Here is a 9698-nt window from a genome sequence, read left to right as displayed (position 1 = left end):
ATATTCAATGGTGAAAGTTAAGAGCCTTTCTTCTGAGATCAATAAAACAAAAATATCCACTCCCAGCCCTTCTATTAAACATAATACTGAAGTCTATCCCTGAAATTAGGCAAAGAAATGAAATAAAAGGCACCCAAATCAGAAAGAAAGAAGTAAAATTATCTGTTCATAGATGACATGATCTTATATATAGATCCCTGAAGACATCAAAAAACTATTAAGAACTAATAAATAAATTCAGTAAAGTTGCATGATGCAAAATCAACCTACAAATATCAGTTGCATTTCTATACACTAACAACAAACCATCTAAAAGAGAAATTTAAAAAGCTATCTAATTTACAAAAGCATCAAAATAATAAAAATACTTGGGAATAAATTTAACCAAGAAGGAGAAAGACCTGTATAGTAAAACTATAAAAATTTGATGAAAAAACTTGAAGAAGACACAAATAAATGGATAGATATCCCATGTTCTTGGATTAGAATAATTAAAATTATTAAAACGTCTATACTACCCAAAGTGATTTACAGATTCATTGCAATCCCTATCTAAATTCCAATTACACTTTACACAAAAATGGAAAAGCACTTCTAGAATTTGTATAGAACCATTAAAGACCCTCAATATCTAAAACAAGCTTGAGAAAGAACAAAGCTGGAGACATCACAACTTTCTGATTTCAAAATATATTACAAAGCATAGTGATCAAAACAGTTTGGCACTGGCAGAAAAGCAGCACATAGCTCAGAAATAAACCTACATATATAGAGTCACCTAATTTTTGACAGGGGTCCCAAGAACACACAATGGATAAAGAATTGTCTGTTCAATAAATAGTGTTGGGAAAACCCAAATATCCATATGCAAAAGAATGAAACTAGATTTGTATCTTATACCACTGGCAAAAAATGAACTAAAAACGCATTAAATAGTTAAATGTACTACCTAAAACCATAATACTTTTAGAAGAAATCATAGGAAGAAAGAGCCTTAATATTGGTCTTGCCAATAATTTCTTGGATAGGATATCAAAAGCACAGGCAAAAATAAGCTAAAATAAATAAGTGAGAGTACATCAAATTAAGGAGCTTCAACACAACAAGCCATAAACAAAATAAAAAAAACAACCTACAAAATGGGAGACAATATTTATAATCATATATCCAATAAGGGTTACTATGCAAATTATATGAAGAACTCACACATCTCAGTAGCAAAAAAAGTAGATTATCCAATTTAAAAATGGTCAAAGGACCCAAATAGACATTGTTCCAAAGACTATTTAAAGGGCCAACAATTACATGAAAAGGTGTTCAGCATTACTAATATCAGAAAATGTAAGTCAAAAACACGATTAGATATGACTTCATACCTGTTAGGATGGCTTTTATTAAAAAAGATGAGAGAGAACAAATGTTGCCAAAGATATGAAGAAAAAGGAATCCTTATACACTGTAGGTGGGAATAATAATAGATATAGTTGTTATAAAAAAATTATGAAGGTTCCTCAAAAAATTAAGAATAGAAAAACCATATGATCCAATAATTCCACTCCTGTGAATATATCTAAAGGGAATGAAATCAGTATTTCAAAGAAATGTCTGCATTCCCATGTTTATTGCAGCATTATTCACAATACCCAAGATCTGGAAACAACCTTAATGTTCTTCAATGGAAAAATGAATAAAGAAGTTGTGAAGTATACACACACACACACAGGAATATTATTCAGCAATAAAAAAGAAAGATATCCTGACATTTGTGACAACATGGTAAGTCAACTAAGGCAAACAAATACTGTATGGTATCACTTATATGTGGAATCTTAAAAAAAAAAAAAATCTATTATCATGGGAACAAATAGAAAGGTGGTTACCAGGGATTGAGGGGAGGGAGAAATGGGGAGATAGAGGTCAAAGGATACAAACTTTCAAATATAAAAGGTAAGTTCTGTGGATCTAAGTAGAACTTCTTAAGCATTCATTCACACACACATACACACAAACACACACTCATACACACACAGATGAAAGAGTTAACTATATAAAGGGATGGATGTGTTAATTACCTTTTTTTTTTATTTTAGGCGAGGCAACCCTGGTTGGTTGCTTCACAGATTGCAAGGACCTTGTCAGTTTCCAATCTCTTATTTTTTAATTTTATTTTTTATGCCTACCGCACCTGGTCTTCCTAGGTGGTCTCCCATCCAAGTACTAACCAGGCCCGACCCTGTTTGGCTTCCGAGATCAGACGGGATCGGGCTGGTTCAGGGTGGTATGGCCATAGACAATTATCTTAATCTTAGTAATTGTTCCAGAATGTATATGAACATCAAATCATCACATTGTATACTTTAAATATATACAATTATATTCGTCAATTATTCCTCATTAAATTTGGTGGAGGGGAGAAGCTAAATTCATGTCATAAAATCATTAAAAGAGATTAGAAAGTTACTTTGATGCTCAAGATGACTGTTAACATTAAAGTTTTAATAGTTTAGAATATTTATTTACTAAGAATAACAAAGTCAATATTATAAAGCAAAACTATAGACGCAAAGGAATATTTTTAAAAATCCCTAGTGTGAGAAAATTTAATTCATTTCTTTAGTCCAGACTGATAAGTGGATAAATAATATGAAAATAATAATCAAAAGTAAAGACAGATGATCTAACAAACATTGTGAATGTGATAGGTCTCAATGAAATCTATTTAACTCTACATGTGAAAAATTACTACCTACATGTTCACAAAACAATAAGCATGATCAGAATCTCCACTATTAAAAAAGCTTCTATAATCCCAAAATGTAAATATTATAAAGATATTATCTGATTAAAGAGAAGTAAAACTAGAAATCTTTAACATAAAAAATCAGAAAACCAAAATACCCCACCAAAAATAAATAATGATACTTTTCATAAACAATTTTTCACTAAAGAGAATCAAATCAATATGTTACAAAATCTAGAAAATATTTAAATGAAGATGTTCTATATTGAAACCTATAGGATATAGCTAAAGCCATATAAACATAATCCATAGCTATAAATTTTATGTCAATTAAAAGAAATAATTAAGCTACTAGATTTAATAAGTTAGAAAACAAATCACAAACTAAGCCAAAGAAAAACAGAGGAATTATTAATGATAAAAGAAACTATAAACCTGAAAAAAGTATAACCAATAAAATTTAAAACTAGTTCTCAAAATAATCGTATAGTCAAGAAACTACTAACCAAACTAGTCATAAAAAAAGGATAAATAAATACAAAAAATTTTAAAATATGGAATAAAAAACAAAAATTAGAAAATTAGGAGCACTATAAAAGTTTCTTTGCTCAATAATAAAATGAATTTGAAAACCTGAATAAAATAAATGTTTTTCTAGAAAAATGGAAACATTGCATTTGGAATAATATCCCAAACATGTCAATTTCCACATAAAAAATTATGTTGTTAAAATAAGACTTCCTACCAAAAATTCTAGGCCTTGGTTTTACATAGGAAATTTATAAAAATCCTTAACAAATAGGTCATTTCAAAGATATTTAAACTCCTTTAGATCATAATTTAAAAAATAACTAAATTATATTTTTCAAAGCACAACAGATACCAAAACATGTTAAATACTGCATAAAAATACTACAGATCAATATTATTTATGATTCATAATAAGATGATCCATTGTAAAATGTCTGCAGACAGAATTCAGAGTTATAAGAGCAATATGTTATCAATAACAGGTGAGGGATGAAGAAGTACACGGTCACAGGGATGTAGAGTACAACATAGGGAATAAGAGAGAAAAAAATTAAAATTATAAGAAATAACTCAGCATATAGATTAATATGCATAAATAAATAGCTTTCAAATAAAATAGTTTGAACCATATTGAAGATTTTCATTGGTCAAAATACATAAAAATATAAGCAATTCAATTAACCAACAACAACCGATAAAAAGATTTAGTAAAATAAAATTATAATGGAGACCCCACTTACAAGAGTACAAAAAAATATACAGTGCCTACAAATAAACTTAACTAGAAATAAATAAGGACTTTGACTAGAAACTTTAAAACACTAATGAAGGAAGAAGACTAGATTTATAATGTAATGTATCAATTAAAAAGTTTTTTTGAATTAAACAATCTAAATACCATATAGGAAATAAACATGAATAGCCAAGAAAATTCTTTAAAATAAGTGTAATGAGTAGCCTTAGCCTCCTAATATTGAAATATACTATAAAACTTCCATAAGTAAAATAAGATAGCACATTAATAGACTATCAAATTAGAAAAAGCCAGAAATATATGCATATATTTATGATACTTTAATATACAAAAATGTTTAGCTCTCAGGAAGGAAAAAATAGCTCATTCTATAAAAGGTTTTAGAAAACCTGGGTAACCATCAAAACAAAAATGAATTTGAAACTGCATTTCACATCATATGAAAAAATTCAAAATGAATTAAATATTGAAACGTCAAATTTTAACAATGGCATGAGGTGCAGCTGGGAAATGAATGACCTCAATTTCCTCTTGCAAAACCAGAATGGCCTTCTAATTACAGAATCTAATTTCCCAATTCTTTATCCACTGGACATATTTGAACATTTTGCAGCTGTTCATTTCCATTTGAAACCGCTCAAATCTTTGGCTCCAGTGACTTCAGGGTTCAATGCAGACTCAGGCCAGGCAGACAGTTGCTCATTCAGTATGCCAATATATAAAGAACACTAAAATATCACTGAATATGTGATAAGAAGAAAAATGAATTTCCAAGACTTCTCCTAGATACATTATTGATTAAACTGCTCAAGTCTGAGGGAAATTGCCTTTGACTCCTTCTCTAATGACAACGATGTTTTAAGGAGGTAGGTTTTGTTAACTCTAAGTCTTTTGTTTTGCTGAGAGTTATGCAAACTGAGGTTATGTCTTTTTCCAACATGCCCCCAAGTAAGTGTTTAGCCTCTTCTCTGAATGAATGAGAAATAGTTAGAGAGTGAGATTGGAATGAGCAACAAGCAATTGGCTTGCTGGGTATGTCCATGTCTCTATGTGTTGTAGACACTAAACTTTCTGACCTCTCTGGTTCTTTAAAGTCTTCATCTCTAAAATCTTTCTGTGCTTCTTAAATATTATCATTGTCCTCAGTTGGGTCCTCCCTTCAAGAGATCTCATCCACACAGAATTCAAAAATCAAAAATATATACTGATGACTCCAAAACTATAAAATTATATCTTTAGTCTAGAAAACCTTTGGCTCCAGACAATTACTACCAACTTCCTGTTAAATTGTCTCAAGCAAGAGACAACCACATGTAGGCAGACAAACATAGTAAAGAGCAAAGATACTGGAGCCAGATTATGTGGTTTCAAATACCAGGTCAACCAATTACTAGCAATGTGATCCTACACAAGTAGTTCAGTTTCACTGTGCTTCAGTTTCCCCATCTAAATAATAAAAGTACCTAATTCATATGATATTCAGATTATTATATTTACAAAGCTTGTAGAACAGGACTTAGCACAAAGTAAGAACTATGTTAGTGTTAAATGAATATAAGTAATAAATGAGGAAAATTTACAGTGAGTGTGTTCTACATAGAACCTCCAAGGAACTTATCCAGGTGCTTCGTTAGAAAGCCAATAGTTAAACTTCTGTCATTAAGGATTTTGATAGTCTATGAGCATGATCCAGGAGAATAAAGCAGTTGACAGTAAGAGAAACAAAGCATTGTTCTTGAAAACCCAATAAAGGGATTCTTGTCCTTTTACTCTTTATCTCTTCTTATAGTAGCTACAGAAATAAAAGAGTAAGAAAGATGATGGGGAAATGTCCCAGAGAGACATACAATAAACTTCCATTTGACTCTACGTGATAATAAGGAAATGAGAGAGCAAGTGGCACTTCCTTCTTACTCCAGTCCTTAGCCCCAAATCAGGCCTGAGTTGTAATGAGGAAGGATATGAGATTGAGTTGTAAACTAGACTAGACTTTTTAATAACAAAGAAGAAATAAGTTATAAAATCTACCCAAGAAGTCATTAAGAAATCTGCTACCTGTGGGAAGGAAGATTTGGCATTGCACAGTTGAGGATATTTATTAAAGAAAGAAAATCCTTTTCAAGTGTGTACCCAACAAAGATCAGACTCTCCCATAAACCTGTTATAAAATATATAGCTGTAAAAAGAACTTTGACATGAGAGGCAGGCTATGGCACTAAAATGGCTCTGGTTGGATAAACTTCTGCAAAATTTAAAATATTTTCATCAAATAAAAAAAATCAATAACATTTGATAGAAACCAGGAGTTATTTAAAATGGCTTATACTATAACTAATTTTATTGCCATAATGATAAAAGTCTAATATTAAAAATCACTTTTTACCCAATATAAATAATTTCATTAAACTCAGGAATTTCTACAGACAGATGTGCCTTTACACAAACACAGACATATACATACAACTCAAAATTTGGGATATTGTCATATTCTAGCAAAACAAAAATTATATTAATTATTCCCCTTATTTCAAATTTTCACATGAATCAGATTATATAAGGCAGATACAAACAAAAATGATAAATAAGGCAGGCAATAAAGAGTGGATAATCACCTACTCAGTGTTGTTTGAAAAATGCAAACAAAACACCTATCAGATGCAGAATTATATTTTGCCCATTCCATTTATTGACTATATCATCTTTCAGGATAGCTATCTCACCTTTCACTGGCATTAGAATGATCATGCAGGGTGGGAGGGTGCATTATTTCAAAAATAGATATTAAATCAGTTTGTTAATATATAAAACACTGTAACAAAGATTAAATATATGTAATAAGCATTAAATATATGTAAACTTTTGGTTATTATTATTAATTCCTGAGATGTGAGGAGTTTACATGTTCCTATCAAAGTTCATTAGTTCATTAGTTTTGGTAGACTTTATACCTGACTAAAGAGTTGAGGTAGAGAATTGGAAACTCTCAATTTTAGCTTAATGAAAGGGTAAAGAGTATAGAGTAAGCAGGTGAGACAACATGAGGATTTAACAAGTAGGTTACAAATGATGATTTGCAAAGAACAACTTTTTGGAGGATCACAGCCAAAAGTAAAGATTCAGTTAGTTCCTCCACTTAAAATATTTTACTAATGTTTTTCTTTTAAAGTTCACTTTCATAATAACAGCAGTAGAAGACACAGAACAACATGAAAAATGGGTGACACTGGGAGAATGCCATGTGATGACACAGGCAAAGACTAGAGTGATGCAACTGTAAGCCAAGAAATGCCAAGGATTTTAGGCAACCTCTAGAAGCTAGGAAAAGGCCAAGAGGGATCCTCCCCTAGAGCCTCTGGAGAGAGCACAGCCTTGTACTCACCTTGATTTTGGACTTTTAGCCTCCAGGACTGTAATAGAATAAATTTATTTTGTTTTAGCCACCAATTTCATTGTACTTTATTAATACACCCCTAGAAAACTAATACAGATTTTAGCTGAAGGAATCTGACTATTATATGAAAGTCTCTAAACATGATGGGGATGGAAGCTCTCTGCTTTGTGTTAGTTTCTTTATTGCCTCTCTCACAGCCCCATATAATTCTCTCTATATCTGAATCCATAAATACCATAGGAAAATTTACTGCAAACACCAGATTCTCCAAATCAGCTTCAGCTGGTTCCTTCAGGCATTTCTGGCGTTCCCTATACTTTCTGAATTTCTACAGATGTCAGCATCTTAATTGTTCCAAGTCTCTTCTCCCTTCTTCTTCCTTTTCCTTCTCTCCTTTTTATCTTCTCTATTTTCTATCTTTATCTTTGTCTCTACCTCTATCTCTTTTATTAGTTTCTCTTTTTCATTTTGTCAAATTTTAAGTTTGAAATATTGCTTCAAAAACTCTTCAGTACACTTCCTCTGACAACTGCTCACTTCCACAGCTGGGCCTACATAGCTTGCAGGCCCTTAGTCCCATTGCTTATCTTATTCTGTGGAAAACTTCCACCTCAGTTTCCTCAGGTCCATCTGTAAGGAAGACATAACAAAGGGAGATAGCCATCATCCAGACATTCTAAGATATGTGGTTCTCAAAATGTTGTCCCCAGACTAGCAGAATCAGCAATATTTGAGTACTAGTTAAAAATGAAAATTTTCTAGCCACACCCAGACCTACTTAATGAGAAGTTCTGGGGTTGGGGTCCTGCCATTTTTGTTTTAATAAGCTTTTCAGGTGATTCTGATGCATGCTAAAGTTTAAGAATTAACTGTTATAGATGATTCTCAGCAAAGTAACTGACCCTGTGAGAAATGTAGTTAGTAGTTAAGTCAGAGGGATGAGCTAGAAGCAGATCAACAGGGTTAATTAAAGTGAAAAGGCTAGAGCTGTGTACTGTGGTTCCTTTTCTGTTGCTTATTCAAGGGGCTCACAGAGGTAGGAGAAATTGTATTTTAATTGGAATAAGTAAAATCATTATTAATGAGTTATGATAAAAAGATGTGAATTTTAATTTATGATTTGGTCATTTATTTCCTTGGTCATTTATTTCAGCAAACATTTATTGAAACTGTTTCAGACAATGAGGATACTATAGTCAGTAAGACAGAGATCTTGTTCATAGAGTTACATTCTGGTAGATGTAAGAGAAGGAAAATCCTTTATCCATTTTGGTCTCTGGCTGGGACTAAAAGTTAAGTTGACATAAGGTAGATTGAACAGGAGAAAGTATACAAGTTTTGTTGATTTTTTGCATGTATATGAGAGCCTTCACAGGAGAATAAAGATTGAAGAAGTGACCCAAAACACAAAGCTTTTATATCTTTCAGACAAGAAGCAATACATTTGTGAAGAATTGACAAGACAGAGGGGTTTGGGCTAGGGACAGTAAATTGTGGAGAAGTGACCAAAAAGATAGGGTTCGTGTAACAAAATTTCTACAGATTTCTCAGCCTCAACTTCCTATCTCTGGTAATAAGAATACCTTTCTTCCTCAGTACAGGAAGGGCACCTTTCAAATGAAAGTTTTATCTCTTGCTTTTAGGAAGAGAAAATGAGGGTCAGAGTACCCTTCTTTCACCTGCTGTTTCTCAAGTGTCTTAAAATTAAAATAATCAATATGCCAAAGTGACATATTTGGGGATGACATGCTCTGAACTCCTTCATAGTGAAGACAGACAATAAAAAGTAAATACTGTAAAATTGTAGGTAGTGTTAAGAGCTATTAAGAAAAGCTTTGTAAGAAATTGGGTAATAAACGAGACTGGATGATGGGATGAGCAGAAAAAAGGAACACTTAAACAAAATAAAAAATGAAGTTTGAGAAGGCATCTTCAATTTGGGAATAATATATTCTGGCAGGGAGAACAGGAAAATGCAAAAACCTTGGGGTGGACTGAACTTGAACTTTTCAAAGAACAGCAAGAAGTTGAGTGTCGCTACAGCAGAATTAGCAAAAGGAGAGGAGGGTAGGAGATAAAAGTAGAGGCCAAATCATGTAGGACTTGAAAACGTCTTCAGGACATCAGATTTTTTCCTAAATGTTATGTGAACTCACTGGAAATTTGTTTCAGTAAGAAGATTGACATGATTTCTCAGCTGCTGTGAGAAGAGACTATAGGTAGGGCAAGGGTAGAAAAAGGTAAGACCATTGAGGAGTCTAGTGGTAGAGGTCAAAACAAGA

General features: G+C 32.1%; 1 non-coding gene across 1 annotated transcript; it reads right to left on the bottom strand.

The window, feature by feature from the left end:
* Positions 1-2173: 2173 nt before the first annotated feature.
* On the bottom strand, positions 2174-2292 carry LOC111730213. The gene has a single exon (XR_002776600.1). It is a non-coding gene; the product is annotated as a 5S ribosomal RNA (ribosomal RNA).
* Between the last annotated feature and the right edge of the window lie 7406 nt (positions 2293-9698).

This window comes from Pteropus vampyrus, unplaced genomic scaffold (genome assembly GCF_000151845.1).
Source record: "Pteropus vampyrus isolate Shadow unplaced genomic scaffold, Pvam_2.0 Scaffold9, whole genome shotgun sequence".
NCBI lineage: Eukaryota > Metazoa > Chordata > Mammalia > Chiroptera > Pteropodidae > Pteropus > Pteropus vampyrus.
The sequence above is the reverse complement of the archived record's forward strand: the minus strand, read 5'-3'. Positions and strand labels throughout refer to the sequence as shown.